General features: G+C 42.3%; 1 protein-coding gene across 4 annotated transcripts in view; it reads left to right on the top strand.

Annotated features, from left to right (window-relative positions):
- The window catches only part of CHRM2 (cholinergic receptor muscarinic 2), a 299,422-nt gene that overhangs the window by 144,917 nt on the left and 128,190 nt on the right, over positions 1 to 26,315 (top strand). For all 4 annotated transcript variants that reach the window (XM_033959191.1, XM_033959193.1, XM_033959195.1 and 1 more), the window contains exon 2: positions 1,989 to 2,128. The gene's annotated coding sequence lies outside the window, so the exon portion shown is untranslated. The remainder of the gene's footprint in view (positions 1 to 1,988; positions 2,129 to 26,315) is intronic.

Below are 26,315 nucleotides of genomic sequence, written 5' to 3'. Positions count from 1 at the left end.
TTATGGTTGCTAGTAACCTCAGGATTTTTTGTTAGTGATGCTGAAATATCACTGTTTACATGGCCAACAGGAAGAAACTAGACTGGCAAGATAAGTATTAAAATATCCCCATATATTTCCAGAATACTGCAAATATTATTCCGTTCAAGTTTTGTTTTTAAATACAATGTTTTGATTTTTTTTTATATATATAATTCCCCGGAGTGCATAAAACAATTGGTAACAGAAGTACTGTCCCCGGAGTGCATAAAACAATTGGTAACAGAAGTACTGTCCCATTTTTTTAAAGAGTGGTGCTCATACAGAGAGGAGCAGTATTCTTTTTAAGCTGCACTAAACATCCAGTATCTAAATTTTATTCAGAGTAGCTATACACTACATATGAATAAGTAGGGAAAGTACGCAGTGTATGGCATTCTTTTCAACTTCCCTGTGAGTGTTTATATATATAAATACATATACAGGCTTAAAATATTTATTTGCAATGCCCTAGGTTCATAAAATTGCATAAAATCATGTTTTTGTTTAGAGCAGGGAGATGTGGGGAAGAGAATTAAGACTACAGGGACAAGGAGGGGATGGGGATGAAAATGCAGGGACGGGGGATGAATTTTTGTCCCCACATCACTCTAGTCTACGTGTTCTACAATTTTAGGTAAGTGCTGATTGTAGGATGTCCGGGAGATGGGGGTGCAAGTGGTGATGTGAGGGGAGTTCAGGAATGTTGCAGGGGTAAGTGGTAATTTTGGGGTGGGGGGAAGGAGGTTGGAAGAAACTTCATTCCACAACTGATCCTTTAACAGGCAGGCCTAACCTGGAGTATGTTGTTAAGCATCCCAATTTTTTTAAACTTCTTGAGGAAATTCTTGTAGAGCAAGGATTCTAGTTTACCACAGACTTTTAACATCTTAAATCATTAGTGCAACATCTACAGTGCTCTTCTAACTATCATCACAATACTCAAGGGCTTCAAAGTAAAATAACACTATTCGCCGATGACGCCAAACCATGTAATATAGTAAGTGAATGCAGTTTACAGAATTATATGGCGCAGGACCTGCTTACATTGGAAAGTTGGTCCTCAACCTGGCAGCTAGGCTTCAATGCTAAGAAATGTAAGGTCATGCACCTTGGAAGCGGAAATCCATGCAGGACGTACTTCTTGAAGGGAGAAACTTTAACTAGGACTTCAGCAGAACGAGATTTAGGAGTAATCATCAGTGCAGACATGAAAACTGCCAATCAAGTGGAGAAGGCTTCATCTAAGGCAAGGCAGATATTGGGTTGTATCAATAGAAGTTTCGTCAGCGGAAAGCCTGAAGTCATAATGCCGTTGTACAGGGCCATGGTGAGACCTCATCTGGAGTAATGTGTGCAGTTCTGGAGGCTACATTACAGTAAAGATGTGCGCAGAATTGAATTGGTTCAGCGGATGGCCACCAGGATGATCTCGGGGCTCAAGGGTCTCTCGTATGAAGAGAGACTGAACAAATTGCAGCTCTACACTCTTGAGGAACGTAGAGAGAGGGGAGACATGATCGAAACATTTAAGTACCTCACGGGACGTGTCGAAGTGGAAGATGATATTTTCTTTCTCAAGGGACCCTCGGCCACAAGAGGGCACCCGCTCAAACTCAGGGGCGGAAAATTTCATGGCGACACCAGAAAGTATTTCTTCACAGTGGTTGATCATTGGAACAAGCTTCCAGTGCAGGTGATCGAGGCAGACAGCGTGCCAGACTTTAAGAATAAATGGGATACCCATGTGAGATCCCTACGAGGGTCAGGATAAGGAAATTGGGTCATTAGGGCATAGACAGGGGTTGGATAAGCAGAGTGGGCAGACTTGATGGGCTGTAGCCCTTTTCTGCCGTCATCTTCTATGTTTCTATGTTTCTACTCTGTCTCTGTGTATGACTTCTGTTACATTTGCATACTGCAATGCTATTCATACTGCCATACAATAATCTTGCTTTTTTATTTTGCAGTTATGATTTCCAGACTTCTTGTCATACTGCATTTCTCAAGACTCATTGGGTTTTGCTGTGGCGCAGTTTCTGAACCATCTGCAGGACATTTATGTAATCTTATCAGATGACTTGACATACCCAAAGAAACCTACAAACAGGTAAATCAAAACCGTTAAAACATTTTGCATTGTCACACTGATGACCAGATAAGTTTCTGAGCTCAGATACCATCATCAAATAAATCAACGCATCGTCCTTCAAGGTGGTCATATACTGTATAATATAATCAAGGAAAGTGATTTTCCATCTCACTCTACTCAAGGTTTTAAGGTGTTTATATTCTGTACCAATGTTATATGTTATTGTTTTCAGTTATGGAATATTATATGTTGTACTTTGCTTAAGAGTGCTTCAGTAATTAAGCAGACAATAAATCAAATTAATGAATATTTAAATAAATGAATGTCTCAGCTTACCAAGTTCTTCTATGATATCCAAGAATGTTAAATGGACATAATGAAACTGAAGAGGTGGGTTCCAAATCCTGTTAAGTATATTTTTTAAATGAATTCATATTGGAAATAGGTTGCCTCTATATATAGAAACATAGAATATGACGGCAGAAAAGGGCTGTAGCCCATCAAGTCTGCCCATGCCAATGACCCACCCCGAAACTTCACCCGGCTAGAGATCCCACATACATATCCCATTTCTTTTTAAAATCGAGCACGCTGCTGGCGTTAATCACCTGCAATGGAAGTTCATTCCAATGATCGACTACCCTTTCGGTGAAGAAATACTTCCTGGCGTCGCCATGAAATTGCCCGCCTTTGATTTTCAGCAGATGACCTCTTGTGGTTGAAGGTCCTTTAAGAAAGAAGATATCGTCTTCCACCTCGATGCGGCCCGTGATATATTTAAATGTCTCAATCATGTCCCCCCTCTCTCTACGTTCCTCGAGCGAGTATAGTTGCAGTTTATTCAGTCTTTCATCATATGGGAGGTTCTTGAGTCCCGAGACCATCCTGGTGGTCATTCGCTGAACCGACTCGATTCTCCGCACATCTTTTTGACAACGTGGTCTCCAGAATTGAACACAATATTCAAGATGAGGTCTCACCATGGATCTGTACAGGGGCATTATGACTTCGGGCCTCCGGCTGACGAAACCTCTACGGATGCATCCCACCATTTGTCTAGCCTTAGATGCAGCTTTCTCCATCTGCTTGGCAGTTTTCATGTCTTCACTAATGATTACTCCCAAATCACGTTCTGCCCTAGTCCTAGATAAGGTCTCACCATTTAGAGTGTAAGTTTTGCACTGGTTTCTGCTGCCAAGGTGCATGACCTTACAATTTTTGGCATTGAAGCCTAGCTGCCAAGTCGAGGACCAATGTTCCAATAAGAACAGGTCCTGTTCCATACTGTCGGGCAAGGTGCTGTTATCTACTATGTTGTATAGTTTGGTGGCGTCGGCGAATAGTGTTATTTTACCTTGAAGCCCTTGAGTCAGGTCTCTTATGTATATGTTGAAAAGGATCGGTCCCAAGACCGATCCCTGTGGCACTCCACTGGTCAACTCCGATGTATTGGAGGGGGTACCGTTAACCACTACCCTCTGGATTCTACCGCTTAACCAGTCATTGACCCATGTCGTCAATATCACTCCCAATCCCATCGAAGTCATCTTGTTCAACAATCTGCGGTGCGGGCGCTATCAAAAGCTTTGCTGAAGTCCAAGTACACGACGTCCAGAGACTTCCCCATATCCAGTTTCCTTGTAACCCAGTCAAAGAAGCTGATCAGATTGGATTGACAGGACCTTCCCTTTGTGAATCCATGCTGCTGGGGATCCTGTAGATTCTCCTGGGTCAGGATCGTATCTAATTCGTGTTTAATAAGTCTTTCCATGGGTTTGCTCACTATTGAGGTGAGGCTCACCGGTCTGTAATTCGCAGCCTCCGTTCTGCAACCTTTTTTGTGCAGTGGAATGACGTTAGCTGTTTTCCAGTCCATGGGGACTTTTCCGGTACTTAGGGAAAGATTTTAACAGCACGGATAGCGGTTCCGCCAGGACATCACACAACTCCCTAGTTCCTCTCTCATCTTTCTTCCTGTAAACCGTGCCGAGCTCCGCATTCGTGGAGATGGTGCGGTATATAAACCCAAGGTTTAGTTTAGTTTAGTTTAGTTTAGATTGTCCGGTCCCATGGCTTTGTTCACCTTGAGTTTTGATAGTTCACCATGGACGCTGCTGGGTGTAAACTTGAAATTTTGAAACGGGTCTTCCGAGGATTGCCTTGCCTGCAGTTGTGGACCGGTCCCCGGCGCCTCACAGGTAAAGACTGAGCAAAAGTATTCATTTAGTAGTTTGGCTTTATCAGAATCCGTTTCTGCATAGGTCCCGTCTGTTTTCCTGAGACATACTATCCCATCTGTGTTTCGTTTCCTGTCGCTAATGTATCTGAAGAAGGATTTATCCCCTTTTTTAATGTTTTTCACTAGTTGTTCTTCTGTTTGAATCTTGGCCTCTCTGACTGCCGCTTTGACTGCTTTAGACCTGGTCAGATAGTCTTCTTTTGCCACCCTGTTTCCTGTATACTTGTAGGAAATAAAAGCTTTTTTCTTTTCCTTGACAAGATCCGAGATCTCTGCAGAGAACCACTTGGGGCTTGTTCTTCCTCCGTCGTTTGCTTACTGTTTTTGTATAGCGGTTTGTTGCCTCATGCAAGGTGCATTTCAGGATTGACCACATAGCCTCTACATTATTGGTTTCAGCTTGGTTTTGTAGCGCCTGATGGACGAATGTAATATGCTTTTAAAGTCAGTGCCCCGAAAGTTGAGGACCTTTGTTGCTGTGTTTGATCTAGTGAAGCCTATCTTGATGTTGAACCATACCATGTTGTGGTCGCTTTAGGCTAGCGTATCGCCTACCGAAATTTCTGAAACGCTTTCTCCGTTGGTGAGTATCAGGTCCAGTGTCGCCTGATCTCTGGTGGGCTCCAGTACCATTTGTTTGAGTCGCGCCCCTTTTATGGAGGTTAAAAGCCTTCTGCTGCCGCTGGTAGTAGCGGAAAGTGTCTTCCAATCAGCATCGGGCATATTGAAGTCCCCTAGCAGTACCGTGTCCCCGCGTAAAGTGATGTTCTCAATGTCTTTGATTAGTTCCATATCCCTGTCTTCCTGCTGTTTTGGGGGCCTGTATACCACACCCAGATACAAGCATTTTTCGTTTCCTCTGGCCAGGTTCACCCAGAGTGATTCCCCGGTGTAGTTGACATCTGTGATTCTGGTGACTTTTGATGTTATCTCTAGTGTATAGTGCTACCCCACCCCCTATTCTATATATAAACCCTGCTATTCAAAAAATTTATCAAGACCAATTAATACCGCACGGATTATCCTATAACTTTCTAATTAAATTATCTATCTTGTAATCACCCTGAAAATGTCAAGATCTCCCCCGAAGTAATCCACTCTACTTTGTAGCGCTCCTGAAAATGTCCAGATAAGCCTCTTATGTGATCCTTCTAGAACCGCAAGGTAATGGCAGAATAAAAGTCACAAATGCAATGTAATGTAATATGCTGCCTATAAAAATTAGCTCCAAAAAAAACCTACTGAATGTCATTCTATAAATGATGCTTACAGTTAAGCATAGTTTAGAGCAGGGGTGCCCAATAGGTCGATCGCGATCGACCGGTAGCTCGCCAAGACAAAGTGAGTCGATCATCCAGGACTCACTTTGCCTTGGCGATCTATCGGGCCGATCAATCTTCCTCTCCCCGACGTCAATTCTGCCGTCGGAGAGGAAGTTCGGGCCAGCCAATCGCTGCCTGGCTGGGCGGAACTTCTCTCCGATGGCAGAATTGACGTCGGGGAGAGGAAGATTGATTGGCCCGAAGCATAGAGAGCATGGGGCGGTGTCGGCATTATCTATTGATGGCGTTTGGGTCCTGTTCCCCGATGGCAGCGGCAGTGGCAGTGGCTTGGGGAAGGGCAGGGAGAAAGAAAGAAAAGGGCAGGCAGGGAAACAGAAGGAAAGAAGAGAAACAGAAAAAAAAGAAAGGGGGCATGAAGAGAGAAAGAAAGAAAGGTCAGGGAGAGAGGAAGAAAAAGTTGGGGGAGGGAATGAGGTGTGGAGGAGAGGAAGCATACAGGCTGAAAGAAAGATTGGATGCACAGTCAGAAGAACAAAGTGCAACTAGAGACTCATGAAATCACCAGACAAGGTAGGAAAAATGATTTTATTTTAAATTTAGTGATCAAAATGTGTCTGAATTTATATCTGCTATCTATATTTTACAATATGGTCCCCTTTTACTAAACCGCAATAGTGTTTTTTATTGCAGGGAACCTATGAGCGTCGAGAGCAGCGCTGGGCATTCAGCGCAGCTCCCTGCGCTAAAAACTGCTATTGTAGTTTAGTAAAAAGAGAGGGGGTGGGTATTTGTCTATTTTTGTATGGTTGTTACTGAGGTGACAGTGCATAGAGTCATCTGCTTTGACCTCTTTGAAAAAACCCCGGAATAGGAATGATAATTAACAATTCTATGCGTACAGTGTGCGTTGTGTTTTTTTAAAATTTTATTGTTGGTAGATCATTTTGACTTGGTCATTTTAAAAGTAGCTCACGAGTCAAAAAAGTGTGGGCACCCCTGGTTTAGAGTATATTGCTTATGCCCAGGAGCTGCATAAGCACTTTTGGCATGTCTATTTGCACTAACTGAAACATGGTGCAAATCCTCTCACCTATATTAGGGGGAAGAGGCTGGAAGAGGATGCAGATAACAGCACCACATCAGAGCCCGCACTGCAGTGCAGGAGTGCCTGGGGACATAAAAGCATGGGGGGGAGGGGCAGGAAGGGAGTAAGATGAGAGCACTGACCCTGGCCAATGGAGTGCAACAAAGGAGTGTTTCTTGTTCAAACCTTCACTGCAGACTTAAGTCACTATCAACTGTAAATTCTACTCATTGCTCTGAGGTCAAAATTGCAACAAAACAAAAAAATCTCAAAATCCTTCTATCTTTTTGATAGGTTAATTATGGCAGTCTTTTCAATCCCCTGTATGGATGAGTTCAGGAAGGTATGGGACTTAGTAGGATGATCGCATAAGTTACGATCTGATCGAGTATTGTATTAAATTCCCTTAATAGATTTTAAAACATTCGTGTATTGTAGCTATGAAGTTTGTGCAAGTAAATGTACGATCTGTTAAGAATAAGATTGCAATGTTATCTGATAAGATCAAAAATAGTAAGGCTGATATTATTTGTTTATCTGAGTCATGGTTAACCGATGAAGGTGATGTAATTCTGTATCATTTATGCCCCCCTGGTTATAAAGTTTTTTCCCAAACTCATAGGGCTAGATTCACTAACCTTCATTGCGTTCCTGATCTGTGGCTGATCTGTGCAGGCCCGACGAATTTACAAAACAAAAAAATTTAAATGAGGGTGATCGGAAGACTGTCCCCCTCCGACCGCACGGATCGCTAGTGTGAGATCCCAACGCATGTGCAGACCATCTATAGATGATCTATGCATGCGTCTAAGAGCCATCTAGAGCTGTAACTTCTTTTTTAAAAACCTTTTACTAGCCCAGCGAGCCTGTGGTTTTAACCCGCTTTAAACCCATGGGTTAAAACCATGGGCTCGCAGTGCGGGGACAGCAGGAGAGATTCGGGGCAAGAGCAGGGCAGCGAGTCGGGGCAGCAGGCAGGAGAAATTCGGGGCAGAGCACGAGATTGGGGCAGGCAGGAGATCGTGGCTGATACAGGGCAGGAGATCGGGGCAGAGAAGCAGGGTAAGAGAGCAGAAGGTAGGGCAGTCGGAAAGGACCTCAGCAACTGGTCTTCAACAGTCACTTATTTTGGATCGGCCAGCCCAGTCTGTATTGATTTTTTTATTTTAGTGAATCGCTTCATGCCTGCATTTGAATGCCATTCCCCCTCATTTGCATGCGCAGATCAGAGGATGACCGGGGACAGAGGTTAGTGAATCGGGACGGAGTGAAATCGGGTCGCAAAGGGCTCGCAAACCGATCGGTACACGATCGGTTTGCTTAGTGAATCTAGCCCATAGTGGGAATAGGGTAGGTGGGGTAGTAATATTAAATAAAGAAGAATTTTTTTTATTAAACAAGAATTACATGAATGGATTTTTAACTGCTGTATCTTTTAGTATTATTCTGTTGTATTGTGCACCAGGGATCTTGGCAATCTGCAGTTCAACTGTTATTGAATGGTTGGTGAATTTGAATCTTGACCCAAATATGACAATGTTGTTAGGAGATTTTAATTTGCATGTAGATAAAAATAAAGTGAATTTTGTTGTGTCTGATTCAGTGGCGTACCTAGGGTACGTGGCACCCGGGGCCCATCATTTTTTGACACCCACCCATGTAAAAAAATATTTTTTTAGAATAGAAACAGGCAGTGAAAATTTTCTTATATTCCAAACATAACATAACATAAATTATGTCTGAATTGTCATGACATCAGAAGTACATATGGAGTAGTTGCAGGTGATGCTTGGGACAGTTCTGATTGTGTTAGTTCGGTTTTATGTGTTTTTTGAATAGAAGGGTTTTTATTTCTTTTTGAAGGTTTTGCAGTCTGTGGTCGATGTCAATTGGTTGTAGAGTTGGGGGTCAAGTGTTGCAGCTCGAATGGCTAGGAGGTTGTCGAACAGTTTTTTTCTTTTGACGTTTTTGGTTGGAGGGTGTGTGAATGGTGCGTGAGTTCTCCTATGTCTGGTTGAGGTGAATTGAATTATTTAGCGGAAGAAATTAGTTACCCCCTCATCCCAAACACATTAATTCTCTTCCATTTTTGTTCCCATTATAAAAAACACTGATAAGTTCCCAGGAAAAAAATACATTAAAATAAGAAGTGAAAACAAAGGCCCCTACAGATGAGAACATAACATAAGAATAGCCTAACTGGGTCAGACCAATGGTCCATCATGCCCAGTAGCCCATTCTCATGGTAGCCAATCCAGGACACTAATACCTGGTCAAAACCCAAAGAGTAGCAACATTCCATGCTACCGATCCAGGGCAAGCAGACACTTCCCCTATGTCTTAATAACAGATTATGGACTTTTCCTCCAGGAATTTGTCCAAATCTTTCTTAAAACCAGCTACACTATCTGCTTTTACCATAACTTCTGGCCACTTCATTTTTAAGTTTAGATCTTTCCTTTCAAACAGAGACCTTGCTAGATGTCAAATACAGCACAAGGTAACTTCACATGGACTTAGCTGTGCAGGAAATGTGAATCTCCTCATAAACCCACCATATAGTGCAAAAATTTGCAAAGTCTGTTTTTTTTCTTTCGATCACTACATAGCCTAATGCCACACAAGCAGCGCTGTTACAAACATATTCTGTAGGTCAATGCTAAGGATAACAAAGTTTCCTTCCTTGGACCAGAAGGAGATAATGATAAACCACTGGAAGAGATCCCAAAACAACACCCAAAGACCCACTCAGTGTGTGAACCAGTTGAGTGGAGTGGACTAACTGGGGGGTGGAAATGGGCCCGGAGTTTGCTCAGCAGAATTTCCAAGACCACCTCTTCCTCTCAACACATTGACACGCTGCCACCACCACCACTAGGAACACCTCACTGGGTAGGCCAGCTATGCTATAAACTTTATAAAACACATTATTATATTTTCTTATAAAGCACATATTTTAACTGAACTCTCTGACATCCTAAGCCTTTCCATTCACAAAAATAGAAGGAAGAAAAGTTCCCATTTCCTGCTGTCTCATGTCCCCGGCCTATACAATATTTTTTTTCTGCAGACCCTTCAAAAGTCTGACCAAATCCTCGTTTCACTTGCATTATAAAGTACTGAGGATGCCATCTCTCCCCAATCCCAGGTCCTAAAGTCTAAGACAGTAGCGCAAACTAATGCTGCCAGATTCAGGAAAAAAAATTTCGATTCGATTCAGCCTATTGAATTGGTTTTTCAATTCGATTTGCCTGCCCAGTTGGGTGATTTTTTTCAAAACTCCTGGTGGGTTTTATAGCTTTTTCACCCCCTTTGGCTTCTCCTAATCACACTGGCGCTGTGGTGTAAATAAAATAAAGAAACAAAAAGGACTTTTCCTCTCTCTGTTAAATCCTAGCTCACGTTTGCAGTCCAACACCAGCTCTGGCAGGATACACATTTCAAATCTGACATATTATAATCACAAAACAGAAAATAAAATTAATTTTTCTACCTTTTGTTGTCTGGTTATATTTCAAATCTTGTTGGTCCAAGGCTCTGGTTTTCTTCTGATAACTTGGGGTCTCCTTCTTTCTTCTTTCTGCATGCTAACCATCCATCTGCCAACTCTGTCCTCCCTTTCCATTTCCCTTCCCTCCCCAGGAAGTCTGGTATCTTTCCTTTTTTTCATCTCCCTCCACAGATCCACCTTTTCTTAACTACCCTTTCATCCGGCATCTCTCCCTCCTTCCCCACCACCCGAGTCCACCATCTCTCCCTTTCTTTTCCCAATTACCCTCCTATCCAGTATCTCTATCCCTCCTCCACACCATCCCTTGTGTCCAATTTCTCTCCCTTTCTGTTCCTTCCCTCCCTAAATCCCATGGTCCATCATCTCTCTCCATTTTCAGACCCATTATTTCTTCCTCCCCCCCAAAGTTTGGCATATGCACGTCTCTTTGAACACCCCCTTCCCTCCGTGTACTTCTAAACCAGGGTCCCCCCCAAAGGCCTGTCCCCCCGTAAAGGTCTGCCTGTCCCCCCTTGAAGGCCTGCACCCCCCTTGTAGGCCTGTCCCCCCCTTGAAGGCCTGCCTGCCTGTCCCCCCCTTGAAGGCCTGTCCCCCCCCTTGAAGGTCTGCAACCCCCCCGAAGGCCTGCACCCCCCCGAAGGCCTGTCCTCCCCCCCTTGTAGGCCTGTCCCCCCTTGTAGGCCTGCCTTCCTGTCCCCCTCTTGAAGGCCTGTCCCCCCCCTTGAAGGTCTGCAACCCTCCTCGAAGGCCTGCACCCCCCCCAAAGGCCTGCACCCCCCTGAAGGCCTGTCCCCCCTTGAAGGCCTGCACCCCCTTGAAGGTCTGCACCCCCCCGAAGGCCGGAACCCCCCGAAGTCCTGCACCCCTCTTGAAGGCCTGTCCCACCCCCTTGTAGGCCTGTCCCCCCCTTGTAGGCCTGTCCCCCCCTTGAAGGCCTGTCCCCCCTTGAAGGCCTGCCCCCCCCTTGAAGGCCTGCACCCCCCCGAAGGCCTGCACCCCCCCCAAGGCCTGTTCCCCCCTTGAAGGCCTGTCCCACCCCCTTGTAGGCTTGTCCAACCCCCTTGTAGACCTGTCCCCCCCTTGAAGGCCTGCCTGCCCCCCCTTGAAGGCCTGTCCCTCCCCCTTGAAGGTCTGCACACACCCCCAAAGGCCTGTCCCCCCCCTTGAAGGCCTGCCTGTCCCCCCCTTGAAGGCCTTCCTGCCTCTCTGTCACCCCCCTCCTCCTTGAAAGCCTGCCCGCCCGCCCCACCCCGAAGGACCGCTCGCCCCTGGCCTTCCCGCACCACTATGAAGCAGCACTACCTATGCTCCCGGCCTTGCCGTTCAGTCCCCCTCCACCACCCCCGAAGGACCGCTCGCCCCACTGACCTTCCTGCACCACCTATGAAGCAGCCGCAGCAGGATCCCGACGTCAGCGATCTCTGCGCTGCTTAGGCGCTGCTTCCTGCGCCGCGTTCCCGCCCCTCCTCTGATGTCAGAGGAGGGGCGGGACCGCGGCGCAGGAAGCAGCGCCCAAGCAGCTCAGGTATCGCTGAAGTCGCGATCCTGCCGCGGGCTGCTTCACAGGTTGGTGCAGGAAGGTCAGTGGGGCGAGCGGTCCTTCGGGTTGGTGGGGGGGAATGAACAGCAAGGCCGGGAACACCCCCTCATGGCTGGCACCCAGGGCGGACCGCCCCCCCCGCCCCCCCCTTAGTACGCCACTGGTCTGATTTTTTGTTTTAGATTCTTTAGGTTGGAAACAAATCATCACTAAGCCTACCTATCAAAGGGGACATATCCTAGAAGTGTTTTTTGTTGGGAATAGTTTGGCTGATGTTAATTTCATGGTGAACTCTATACAGTGTATTCCATGGTCTGGTCTTTTTTTTTTTTTTTTTCTTGCTTTACTGGTGATTTTAGAATTGTAAAAATTGCAGATTAGAAGAAAAATGTTTATGACAGGCAAAGTTCATTTAAAATAGATGCTTTAGGGAAAGCTTTAACTGTATGACATGTCAACTGATGAATCAGGTAGTAGCAAGATATTCCCATACCGCTCTTTGGTTTACTGAAGAATTGAAGATTTGTAAGCAGATGTTGAGGAAATGTGAAAGGGAGTGAAGAAAATATCCCTAAAGAGAAACACAGAAGTATAATTAATCTTTGCAGCATTACAATTTTGAAACCATTCTTACAAAAAGACACTTTTATGACCAAACTATTAGAAAAGGCCCCTTCCTAGTCATGTGAGCTTTTTAAAGTCGTCGTAAAATTAGGGAAGTTAGATAGAGACATTTATGAAACACATATTGGTTTGTCTTATCAGGACTTTGTACTAGGCTTTGTAGAAGTTTATTCAAGTTTATTAAAATTTTGATAAAACGCATATCAGAACTTCTAAGCGTTTTAAAATTTGTAATTAAAAAGGGGGGAGACAATAAATGAGTAAGTACTCACATAATAATATTTGACCAACTAGAAATAATAGGAAAATAGGAAGAACTACAAATTAAACAGTAAAGAATACATGAAAGGTAAACCACGATGGGGAAGCTAAGGAATAAAAATTATGAAATAACTCTGGCTTTAACCTAATCTATTTAACAGTCGAATGCATCTTGGAAAAGGTAAGTCTTTAGATTTCCCTTGAGCTTATCTAAGTTTCTTTCTGCCCTGATATGAAGAGGTAGGGAATTCCATATTGTAGGGGCCGTAATTGCAAATGAGGTAGCCCGACGTATGCTAATAATTTTCAAGGATGGCATATGAAGCAGATGCTGAGAAGAGGATCTTAGAGCTCTTATAGGATCATATGGAATGAGAAGTTTATGGATAAAGGCCAGTTCTTTAGTGGTTTGAGTTTTGAATGAAAAGATAGCTATTTTATATATGATACGGTGTGCAAATGGCAACCAGTAAGCTGATTTTAATAAAGGAGTAACATGATCAAATTTCTTTTTATTTGCAATATTTTTTATGGCCGTGTTTTGTATCAGTTGTAAATGGAAATTGTAGGTGATTGCTTTCTGGAACAACTTGTCAAGGAAAATACAAGAGGAAATGCAATTCTGAACTTAATTCTAAATGGACTGTGAGGACCGGCACAAGATGTAGAAGTAGAAGGGACGCTGGGAAACAGAGATCACAATATGATCTGCTTCGACCTGGAAATAGGGGCGAAACATCGGTCCAGAATGACGGCCATGGTGCTATACTTCCGAAAGGGAATTACGAAGGGATGAGACGCATGGTGGGGAAGAAGATTAAGAAGAGGATGAACACTGTAAAGACGCTAGAGCAAGCTTGATCTCCTTTTAAGGATACGGTAAATGAGGCGCAAAATCTATATATACCGCTTATCAACAAGGGATCAAAGAGGAAAAAGAATAAGGAACTGGTGTGGCTCACTGTAGAGGTAAAGGAAGCGATCAGAGACAAAAATACCTCGTTTAAGGAATGGAAAAGATCAAAAACGGACGAAAACTGGAATAAGCTAAAACAACATCAACACAGGAGCCATAAGGCGGTAAAAGGGGCCAAAAGAGAATACGAAGATAAAACATCCAAGGAGGTGAAAAACTTCAAACCGTTCTTTCGATATATTAAAGGGAAATGACCCGCAATGGAAGTGGTGGGACCGTTGGAGGACCAAGGAATAAAGGGAGGGCTAAAGGAGGACAAAGCAATCGCCAACAGACAGAACACGTTTTTTGCATCTGTATTTACCAAAGAGGATATACATATCATACCGGAACCCATCAGGCTATATGCTGGAAATGAAAATGGGAAACTGACAAGGTTAACGGTCAGTCTAGAAGAGGTATGCAGGCAGATTGATAGGCTTACAAGTGATAAATCCCCAGGACTGGTTGGCATCTATCCGAGGATCATCAAGGAATTGAAAGTGACCATAGCTGAACTGCTTCAACTAATAGCCAATCTGTTGATCAAATCGAGAAAGATTCCATAGGACTGGAAGGTGGCGACTGTTACAACGATCTTCAAGAAAGGTTTGAGGGGAGATCCAGGAAACTACAGACTGATGAGTCTGACCTCGGTACAAGGAAAGATGGTAGAGGCGCTGATAAAGGACTTTATCATTGATCACCTTGACGGACACGGTCTGATGAGGACCAGCCAGCATGCAGATCTTGTTTGACGAACTTGCTTCACTTCTTCGAGGGAGTAAACAGGCAGATAGACAAGGGCAACCCGGTCGACATTGTATATCTGGACTTTCAGAAGGCATTCGACAAGGTTCCGCATGAACGACTACTTCAGAAAATTGCGAGCCATGGAATCGAGGGTGAAATACTCACGTGGATTAAAAACTGGCTGGAGCATAGGAAACAGAGAGTGGGGGTAAATGGACAATACTCAGACTGGAAGAGCATCACCAGTAGAGTGCCGCAGGGCTCAGTGCTTGGACCCGTGCTCGTCAACATCTTTATAAATGATCTGGATATAGGTACGACGAGGGAGATGATTAAATTTGCGGACGATACAAAGTTATTCAGAGTAGTGAAGACACAGGGGATTGCGAAGATCTGCAATGTGACATAATCAGGCTCGAGGAATGGGCATCGACATGGCAGATGAGGTTCAACGTGGATAAGTGTAAAGTGATGCATGTCGGTAACAAAAATCTCATGCACAAATACAAGATGTCCGGGGCAGTACTTGGAGAGACCTCCCAGGAAAGGGACTTGGGAGTTCTGATCAACAAGTTGATTAAACCCTCTGCGCAATGTGCGGCGGCGGCAAAAAGGGTGAACAGAATGTTAGGAATGATAAAGAAGGGGATCACGAACAGATCGGAGAAGGTTATCATGCCGCTGTACCTGGCCATGGTGCGCCCTCACCTGGAGTATTGTGTCCAGCACTGGTCGCTGTACATGAAGAAGGACACAGTACTACTTGAAAGGGTCCAGAGAGGAGTGACTGAGATGGTTAAGGGGTTGGAGGAGCTGCCGTACAGTGAAAGATTAGAGAAACTGTGCCTCTTCTCCCTCGAACAGAGGAGATTGAGAGGGGACATGATCGAAACATTCAAGGTACTGAAGAGAATAGACTTAGTAGATAAGGGCAGGTTGTTCACCCTCTACAAGGTAGAGAGAACGAGAGGGCACTCTCTAAAGTTGAAAGGAGATAGATTCTGTACAAATGCAAGGAAGTTCTTCTTCACCCAGAGAGTGGTAGAAAACTGGAACGCTCTTCCGGAGTCTGTCATAGGGGAAAACACCCTCCAGGGATTCAAGACAAAGTTAGGCAAGTTTCTGCTGAACCAGAAGGTACGCAGGTAGGGCTAGTCTCAGTTAGGGCTAGTCTCAGTCAGTCTTTGACCAGAGGGCCACTGCGTGAGCTGGGCACCATGGACCACTGGTCTGACCCAGCAGTGGCAATTATTATGTTCTTATATCTTTTTGATAGATACCCTTATACAATGCATTACAGTAATCGAGCTTAGATATAATTAGGGAATGAATTAAAATATTGAGAGATTGAGGATCTAGAATGTTTGCAAAAGATCGGATCATCCATAGCCTAATGAAGCAATTTTTTACTACATAGCTAATTTGCAGGCAGTAAGTTAATTTATTATCTTTTACACCCTAAATTTTAGTTGCAGACACAGAAATAATAGGGATATCACTTATTGTAATGGGAAATCTAAGCTGTATATTATCTTTCCACGGAAAAAGAAGACATTTGGATTTGGATATACTAAGGGCTCCTTTTACAAAGGTGTGCTAGTGGTTTTAGTGTGCGCTAGCCGCTACCACCTCCTTTTAAGCAGGTGGTAGTTTTTCAGCTAGCGCACGTTAATCTTGTGTGTGCGCTAAAAACACTAGTGCACCTTCGTAAAAGGAGCCCTAAGTGACAACATGTTGAGCCACTGTGAAATGTTGTCTAATTTAGCATTGAAAAGATTAATGTTATCATGACTGGAGGCATTGATGGGATAAATAATCTGAATGTCATCTGCGTAAGCATAAGCAGTAAGACCGATAGATTGACAGAGTGTTAATAAGGGAGCCAGATAGATATTAAAGAGTAGGGGGGATAGTATAGATTCTTGGGGATACCAAAACTATTTTGAATTGAAGAAGAAATTGTATTATTAAAGGAGACAACAGCAGTGCAATTTGTAAAAAAAAAGAGGTAAATCATTGATGGATTTGTTCAGAGATACCTATCGCTGCTAATCTTCATAGCAGGAGTTAATGATCAATTGTATCGAACGCAGCTGATAAATCTAAAGATAGGAGGATGACTGATTTATGCTGGTCCAGGAAATATATATGTGGTTAAACCTATAAGTGCATGTTCTGTAGAATGTTTTTTCCGGAAACCAGTTTGATTAGGATGAAGAGCCTGAGTTTTGTCAAAGTGGTCTGAAATTTGATTGAATATTATTTTTTCCATTACTTTAGCAAGAAATGAAAGGGTTGAGATTGCTCTGTAATTGGAACAATCTTGATTACTTTCTTTGATATTTTTTAACATGGGGTATATTATAGAATGTTTCCAGGCAGTGGGCATGGTGGCTGTATTCAAACTTTTATGGATTAATTTGAGAATAAAAGAGCCAAAGATCGAAAAATGTTGTTTCATAATGAAAGAAGAAATTGTGTCACTGCTTGATCCTTTAATAATAATAATAATAATAATAACTTTATTCTTCAATACCGCCATAGTCGAAAGACTTCTAGGCAGTTCACATTCAAAGAAGGCTGGATAATCAGCGAATTACAGGATGCAAGAAGTGAGGGTTACATAAGAAATAGGTAGAGGACAGCAAATTACATTGAGGTAGATAGATGGAGAATATATCATTGTGAGTGTAAGAGACTTCTGTTTAGGAGATGAATTTGTCAAACAGAATAGTTTTAATTGATTTTCGGAATGCGCCTTAGGTCAGACTGGCTCTATTTATGTAGTTATCCAGCCAGAACTGCTGTTTGCCTGCTTGGAACATGAAGGTCCTGTTCAAAAAGGACTTGTATTTGCAGCCTGTGATCTTTGGGTAGGTAAAGATGTTTCGGTTTCTGGTTGGTCGTGTAGGGTTGTGTAATATGAAGTGTGGTAGCAGATAGGAAGGCGCTAACCCCAGACCTGCTTGAAAAAAATACAGGCAAATTTGAACAGTATTTGCGCCTTCATTGGCAACCAGTGCAACTTTTTGTAGTAAGGGCTAATGTGGTCGTTTTTCCTCAATCTGAAGATCAAGCGAACTGCTGTGTTTTGCACTATTTTTTGGGATACTTAGATAAACAATGTTGCAGTAGTCCAGCGTTGATAGGATCAGAGACTGCACTAGTAGTCTAAAGGACATAGCGTCAAAGTATTTTTTTAATGGTCCTTAGTTTCCAGAGTGTACAAAAGCATTTCTTCATCACTAAGTTCGTGTGGTCTGCCATGGTTAGGTGTGTGTCCAGTGTGATACCCAGTATTTTTATGGTTTTGGAGATTTGGTATTCGTGGCCGTTTAATTGTAATGATGTTCTGGTAATTTTGTCCTTAGGGCTTGCCAAGAAGACTTTTGTCTTTTCTGTGTTTAGTTTCAGTTTGAAGTCGGTTGTCCATTTTTCAATTTTGGTCATTATGTGAGAAAGGTTATCTATTGTTTTGTTTGTTATGTCATTTAAGGGGCTTAGGATGAATATATCATCTGTATATATATATATATATATATATAGTTATTTAAGCTTAATTTTTTTAATAGATGGCCTAAGGATGAGATGTAGATGTTGAATAGTGTGGGTGATAGTTGGGAGCCTTGGGGAACCCCTGAATGGTTTTTCCATGGTTTAGAGTAATTCCCTTCGCTGGCTACTCGGTATGATCTATTGCCCCCTCCTTAATTTCTGCCCTGTGCCCCAGCTTCTGCTAGATTAACTGTTTTCTTTATACCTCCCAAACAGTTGCACCCTTCTATTTCTTCTTCTTTTTTTTAATTCAACCCAATTTTAATTTATTTGCATATCTTTTTTTTTTTTTTAAATCTTTATTCATTTTTAAACTTATAATAAGTGTGATAACATATCCATACAAATAACCATAAATATATCACTTAATAATCAACAATGATACATATATTATTCTCTTATCTCCCCCCTCCCCACCCTTATCTATCATATAATCAATACTTATACAACATGTAACAATAAAAATATCCTCTCTCCCACCCCATAATTGAACTTGTAAATTTAAGGGAAGCAAGATTTTTCTAATCATTACAATACTTTGTTAATGGCTCCCAAATATCTTGAAATTTCCTGAAACAACCCTGTTGTATTGCAATAAGTCTCTCCATTTTATAAATATGACATAAGGAGTTCCACCAAAAATTATAATTTAATCTATTCCAATTTTTCCAATTATATGTAATTTGTTGAATGGCAACCCCAGTCATTATAAGTAATAATTTGTTATTATTAGTAGATATCTGACTTTTTGCTCTCATTGCCATACCAAACAGCACAGTATCATATGATAATGCCACAGGGTTATCTAATAAACAGTTAATTTGGTCCCAAATTGATTTCCAAAAATTCATAATGAATGGACAATAGAATAATAAATGATCTAAAGTCCCTGCTTTGAGATGACAGTGCCAATATTCATTAGACTTAGAGCTATCACAGCTTAGGGCTGTGAGTTCAAATCCCACGCTGCTCCTTGTGACCCTGGGCAAGTCACTTAATCCTCCATAGCCCCAGGTACGTTAGATAAATTGTGAGCCCACCGGGACAGATAGGGAAAATGCTTGAGTACCTGATTGTAAAACCGCTTAGATAAGCTTGATAGGCGGTATATAAAATCCTAATAAACTTGAAACTTGATCCAATTTTTGTAAACAAACAAGGGTCCATAAAGCTCTATGTAACAGAAAAAACCAAGTTTGTCTCATGGATGCCAACACTGTACATCTCTTCCTCCAATTGGAGTAAATCAGAAATTCTTCCACTCAATGTCCATTGTACAAAAGGATTGTTTGACTCATTTCCCTTTCTTTGGAGGGAAGATGAAATAAAATATTTTCTTTATACCTCCCAAACAGTTGCACCCTTCTATTTCTAGTTTACATTTATCACTCTCACAATTGATGCCACCCAAACTGTATACCCCCTTTCTGGTGGCCTGGGCATTGGAATTACATACAGCTGTCTTAGAAAAGGACGTAATGTTGGCATTGTGTACTGTCCCTATGATAGTGCATGATGCTAGGTCCAGAGAAAATCATTGAGACACAATGCAATAATCTAAATTGTTTCAAATGAGGGAGAGGGGGTGGCACTCCATTGGCATTATGATGCAAATGTGGGATATACATAAACACTGTTACTCATGCCTTATGGGTTTGTACCTCTATAGCAGGTTTTTGGGCTACCATTTATAACTTTCTGGGAAGGGCCCTGCAGAAGTCCATACATCCTGCTCTCATAGAGATTCACTGCTAAACAGTCAAGGCCTCTTAATTCAAAAGGCCTGTATCGTTTGAAAGAAGTGTATAATGCAGCAGTGGGTTCTTTGTTTTAGCAATGGAAGATCTATCCGCAGCTTTTGACACACTTGACCACGATCTATTACTCAAAAGACTAAAATCCATAGGTGTTGCTGATCATGTTTTAGACTGGTTCATTTCATTTCTTACCAGCCGTTCATCCATGGTTAGATACAATGATACGACTTCTAAAGTTTATTCATTAACGGTATCCCCCAAGATTCCATTCTCTCCCCTTTATTGTTCAACATTTTTCTATCTCCACTACTGAGCATTTGCCAATCAATAGGCTTTACTACATATACATACGCTGACGATATCTAACTTTTACACCCATTAAATCCAGAGAACATAGAAGAAATTAATAAGAAACTAGAGACAATAAAAAATTGGCTCACCTCTAACAAGCTAGCCTTAAACATCCAAAAAACAAAATCACTGCTCTTCCCGTGGAAAAAAGACATACACTTGAACATTCCATTTTCCCTTAACAATATCCATTTAGAGTCAGTGACTTCTTTAAAAATCTTAGGCGTTATCATCGATGATAATCTCTCGTTCCATAATCATATAAGTAATATAGTCAAACTGTGTTTTTACAAACTAGGTATGATACGTTCAATTTCCAAATTCCTTGAGCCAAAATCAATTAATATATTAATTCACTCTTTGGTCATTGCCAAACTCAACTATTGCAACTCTCTATTAATTACCGTAACATTACACAAAAGGAAAAAAGACGCCTTCATATAATTCAAAACAGGGCTGCTAAACTTATAAACAATGGTAAAAAATATGATCATGTCACCCCCCTACTGATTAACTCCCATTGGCTCCCAATTAGTCACCGCATTACTTTCAAAATATTACTTCTTGCATTTAAAACTTTAATCTTTAAAGAACCACAATTCATCAATAGAATGCTCATCCCCCACAACACTTCCCGGTCTCTTCGATCAACGGCCCAAAAACTCCTAATGGTCCCATCATTAAAAATTATAGGCACTAGAAGACATGATATGTTCTCAGTAATGGCCCCCCAATTGTGGAACGCTCTTCCCCAGCATATTAGAGAAGAAAAAGACCTTAGTCAATTCAAAAAACTTTTAAAAAGTTACCTCTTTAAAGACGCGTTCAATCTTTAACTTTCTTTCTTCTAGATGAAGATATTATGGTTCAGTTTTATTTACCCATCCCATTGTTTTTTCCTTGCTTTTTGTCTATTTTCCTAAGCTATGAAGATGTAACTTTACCCCTCTATCCTTCACATTTCGTGTATGTCTCAAAACTGTTAGTTTTAAGTTATTGTGCTTACTTATATAAACTTGTTTTATGAAGCTGTAAATCGCTTAGTAACTTGAATAAGCGATTCATCAAATACAAATAAAAACTTGAAACTTGAAACTTTTGTGGAGAGGGACCACATCTGCCCTTCTCCAGTCCTCCGGTACCACTCTCGACTCTAGAGACTCATTGAAAATGTTAGTTAGTGGCCCCATCGCTTTGTCTACCTTTATTTTAGCTAGCTCCTCACAAACACAACCCTCTGAAAATCGATCAGGGTCTATTACTCCTTCATCCCTATTCACATTTGTCTTCTGTGGTCTTGCTCCCGGCGCTTCAGCTGTGAACACAGAACAGAAATATTTGTTAAGCAATTCGACCTTTTCTTTATCAGCTTCTTTATTCCTCCCCTTCACCTTTGAGTCTCACAATGCCACTTTTGCACTTCTTCCTATCACTAATAAATGTGTTGCCTCCCTGTTTTACCGTGTCAGCTATTTTTTCTTCCATTTGCATCTTTTCTTTCCTGACTACATGACCAGTCTCTCTTAACTTTTCCAGATATTTTTGCCTGTCTTCCTCTTTCTGCGATCTTTTGTAGTTTATGAAAGCTAATATCTTATTCTTTACCTTCTCTGCTACTATTTTTGAGAACCAAAGCAGCTTTCTTTTCCTCTTAGTTTTACTTACTTGCATCACCAAAAGGTTACTCACCTTTACAATTGCTCTTTTCAGTTTTGCCCACCGCATTTCCACTCATTTCATACTTTCCCATCCACACAATAATTTCTTGACATAAACCCTCATCTGAACAAAGTTAGTTTTTTAATAGTCTAGAACCTTTGCTTTTAAATGAGCTCTCTCTACACCCATCTTAATATTAAACCATACCATGCAGTGATCACTGGATGCCAGATGATCACCCACTGTAACATCACAAACACTTTCCCCGTTTTTAAGCATTAAGTCCCCATTCCGCGTGGGTCCATTACCAACTGCTGGAACAGTTCTCCTTGTAGAGAATCCAGGATCTCCCTACTTCTAGAAGACCCCACAATAGGGATACCCCAATCAACATTTGACATGTTAAAATCACCTATTAGTTAGACTTCCCCTTTTTTAGATATATTCTGAATGTCTACTATTAAATATCTATCTACTTCTGTCTGTGAAGGAGGCCTGTATGTCACACCAATATGAAGATATTCACCATTCCCTCTTTCCAAATTGATTCACAGTGCCTTTTCCTTGCCAATTATGTGGCTTTAATATGATCTTTAACATATAACGCTACTCCCCCTTCCTTTTCTTCCTACCCTGTCTTTTCTGAACTGATGATAGCCCGGTATAACTGCATTCCAGTCATGGTTCTCTGTGAACCACATCTCCATGATCGCCACTATATCCAACTCTTCTTCTATCAGAGCTTCTAGCTCCAGAATCTTGTTTCCCATACTTCGAGCATTAGTATATATGCTTTCAAGACATTGCCAGCTACTGTCTCCTGTGTCTCCTCTGCTCCAGCACCCTTCTCCTCTGCTATATGTTCTGGTGCTGTATGTTCTGGTAGTACCACCACCAAATAGACTTGGCAGAGAGAAAAATAATCTGCAATTTTTCCCTTTAACTAAAGGCACTGAAGAGGTTTTGTAGCCCATCTGCATATTCCTCCTAGCTTTCTCCAGGGAAATTCCTGGATCCATCCTGATCCACTAAGGGCCTCTGCTCCTGCTGCTCAGTACTACTAGCCACTTATCAAGTAGCACACACCATTACATTCTATCTCTACAGGTTTTATTTACATAAGAACATAAGAACATAAGCAATGCCTCTGCCGGGTCAGACCCGAGGTCCATCGTGCCCAGCAGTCCGCTCACGCAGCGGCCCAACAGGTCCAGGACCTGTGCAGTAATCCTCTATCTATACCCCTCTATCCCCTTTTCCAACAGGAAATTGTCCAATCCTTTCTTAAACCCCAGTACCGTACTCTGCCCTATTACGTCCTCTGGAAGCGCATTCCAGGTATCCACCACCCGCTGAGTAAAGAAAAACTTCCTAGCATTTGTTTTGAATCTATCCCCTTCCAATTTTTCCGAATGCCCTCTTGTTCTTTTATGTTTTGAAAATTTGAAGAATCTATCTCTCTCTACTTTCTCTATGCCCTTCATGATCTTGTAGGTTTCTATCATGTCTCCTCTGAGTCTCCGCTTTTCCAGGGAGAAGAGCTCCAGCCTCTCCAATCTTTCAGTGTATGAAAGGTTTTCCATGCCCTTAATCATTCGTGTCGCTCTCCTCTGGACCCTCTCAAGTATTGCCATATCCTTCTTAAGGTACGGTGACCAATACTGAACACAGTACTCCAGGTGCGGGCGCACCATTGCCCGATACAACGGCAGGATGACTTCTTTTGTTCTGGTCGTAATACCATTTTTAATAATACCCAACATTCTGTTTGCCTTCTTCGCGGCTGCTGCGCATTGCGCCGTTGACTTCATTGTTGTATCCACCAGTACACCCAAATCTCTTTCAAGGTTACTTTCCTCTAATACTAATCCCCCCATTTGGTAGCTGAACATCGGGTTTTTTCTCCCTATATGCATGACTTTGCATTTCCCTACATTGAATTTCATCTGCCATTTATTCGCCCACTCCTCCAGTTTGTTTAGGTCCCTTTGTAGGTCCTCACACTCTTCCGTAGTTCTAACCCTTCTACAGAGTTTAGTGTCGTCCGCAAATTTTATAACTTACCTTTTTCTATTTCCAATCCCATAAACTTTCTGCTCTTGATACAGATTTTTCCCAGTCTTTTTTTCCCATCTCAAACAGCTGCATAGTGGCAACCTATGTATTTTCTGCTTCCATGACCTCACCATCCCTTTTGTATTCTACCTTCTTCTCAGCTCTCAAACTTCAACATTTTCTTCCTTTCATTCAAGCAAAAAAAATCACACACTACTGCAATGAATAGGCACTAGACTTTATTGACCCAACATGAGCTGTGTTTTCATGCCTGCATTAGGAGGTCATCCAAATTCTTAAAGCATCAGAACCACAAATCAGTATACTTAGAAACTAGTCTGCAATTTTTACACCAGAGCAAAAACTTGTGAGTAAACTTCTTCACCTAAGTCCTTACCTTTTCTCCTCCTTTCTCCTTTTATATCTGTGTGTGCTCTTTTTGCTTTTAACTAATCACTGTTGTGAAATCCTTTGCTACTGTTTCTGACTAGCAGTATATCAAGAATTTTGAAATAAAATAAATATTCTATCCTCATCTTTCTTGATCTATCTGCTGATTTTGATACTGTCGATCACTACCTGATACACTGTCTTCACTTGGATTTCAGATCTCTGTACTGTCTTTGCTTTCTTCTTATCCCTTCCATTGCACTTTTAGTGTATGCTCTGGTGGATCCTCCTTCACTGCTATCCCATTATCAGTCTGTATATCTCAGGGCTCTTTCTTGAGACCTCTTCTTTTTTCTAACTATACTTATTCCCTTGGTGCGCTGATCTCCCATGCTTTACAGTATCATCTATATGCCAATGACTCCCAAATCTAGCTTTCAACACCAGAAATTTCAGCAGAAATCCAGGCCTGCCTGTCTGATATTGCTGCCATCTGAAACTATGTAAGGCTAAACTGAGTTTCTTATTTGTCCCCCTAAACTACAGTTATTAGATTTTCCAAATGGAAGATCCGGACTCCCTAGACCTGCCCCCAGGCCCGCCCAATTCCACCCATCCCATCCCCACCCTGTTATGTCACAGCCCCACCTCAATCCCTCCCTAGCCCTACCACAGCCCCGCCCCCCCACTGCCTACTCTCACCAGGCAGGAGGACATGCGTACATGCATGGATGCAGCGTGATGATGTCAGGTGCACTTGATGTAATAACATAGTAACATAGTAGATGACGGCAGATAAATTGGTCCATCCAGTCTGCCCAACCTGATTCAATTTAAATTTTTTAATTTTTTCTTCTTAGCTATTTCTGGGCAAGAATACAAAGCTCTACCTGGTACTGTGCCGAAATCTCAGTTAAAACCTACTCCAGCCCATCTACACCCTCCCAGCCATTGAAGCCCTCCCCAGCCCATCCTCCACCAAATGGCCATATACAGACACAGACAGTGCAAGTCTGCCCAGTACTGGCCTTAGTTCAATTTTTAATATTATTTTCTGATTCTAGAAGATTCTATGTGTTCATCCCACGCTTCCTTAAACTCAGTCACAGTTTTACTCTCCCCCACCTCTCTCGGGAGCGCATTCCAGGCATCCACCACCCTCTCCGTAAAGTAGAATTTCCTAACATTGCCTTTGAATCTACCACCCCTCAATCTCAAATTATGTCCTCTGGTTTTACCATTTTCCTTTCTCTGGAAAAGATTATGTTCTACGTTAATACCCTTCAAGTATTTGAACGTCTGAATCTATCTTCCCTGTCTCTCCTTTCCTCTAGGGTATACATATTCAGGGCTTCCAGTCTCTCCTCATACATCTTCTGGCGCAAGCCTCCTATCATTTTTGTCGCCCTCCTCTGGACCACTTCAAATCTTCTTACGTCCTTCACCAGATACGGTCTCCAAATCTGAACACAATACTCCAAGTGGGGCCTTACCAATGACCTGTACAGGGGCATCAACACCTTCTTCCTTCTACTGGCTACGCCTCTCTTTATACAGCCCAGCATCCTTCTTGCAGCAGCCACTGCCTTGTCACACTGTTTTTTCGCCTTTAGATCTTTGGACACTATTATCCCAAGGTCCCTCTCCCCGTCCGTGCATATCGGCTTCTCTCCTAGCATATATAGTTCCTTCCCATTATTAATCCCCAAATGCATTACTCTGCATTTCTTTGCATTGAATTTTAGTTGCCAAGCATTAGACCATTCCTCTAACTTTTGCAAATCCTTTTTTCATATTTTCCACTCCCTCTTTGGTGTCTACTCTGTTACAAATCTTGGTATCATCTGCAAAAAGGCACCCTTTTCCTTCTAACCCTTCAGCAATGTCACTCACAAACATATTGAACAGGATTGGCCCCAGCACCGAACCCTGAGGGACTCCACTACTCACCTTTCCTTCCTCCGAGCGACTTCCATTAACCACCACCCTCTGGCGTCTGTTCGACAGTGTGGCTCTGCCGGTGCTGGTTTGTACGATGGCCCCGGTCAGCGCCCAGAATAGCCTGCGTCTCACATGCTTCCAGATGATGCTGGAAGTCCTGCTGGTCTCTCAGTCAATAAAGCAATACAAAAAGGTCAAGAACAATGAGGTTCAAAATAAAGTAAAGTAAAGTCCCAATTTATTGAGT

This window comes from Geotrypetes seraphini, chromosome 9, assembly GCF_902459505.1.
Source record: "Geotrypetes seraphini chromosome 9, aGeoSer1.1, whole genome shotgun sequence".
NCBI classification, from domain to species: domain Eukaryota; kingdom Metazoa; phylum Chordata; class Amphibia; order Gymnophiona; family Dermophiidae; genus Geotrypetes; species Geotrypetes seraphini.
The sequence above is the reverse complement of the archived record's forward strand: the minus strand, read 5'-3'. Positions and strand labels throughout refer to the sequence as shown.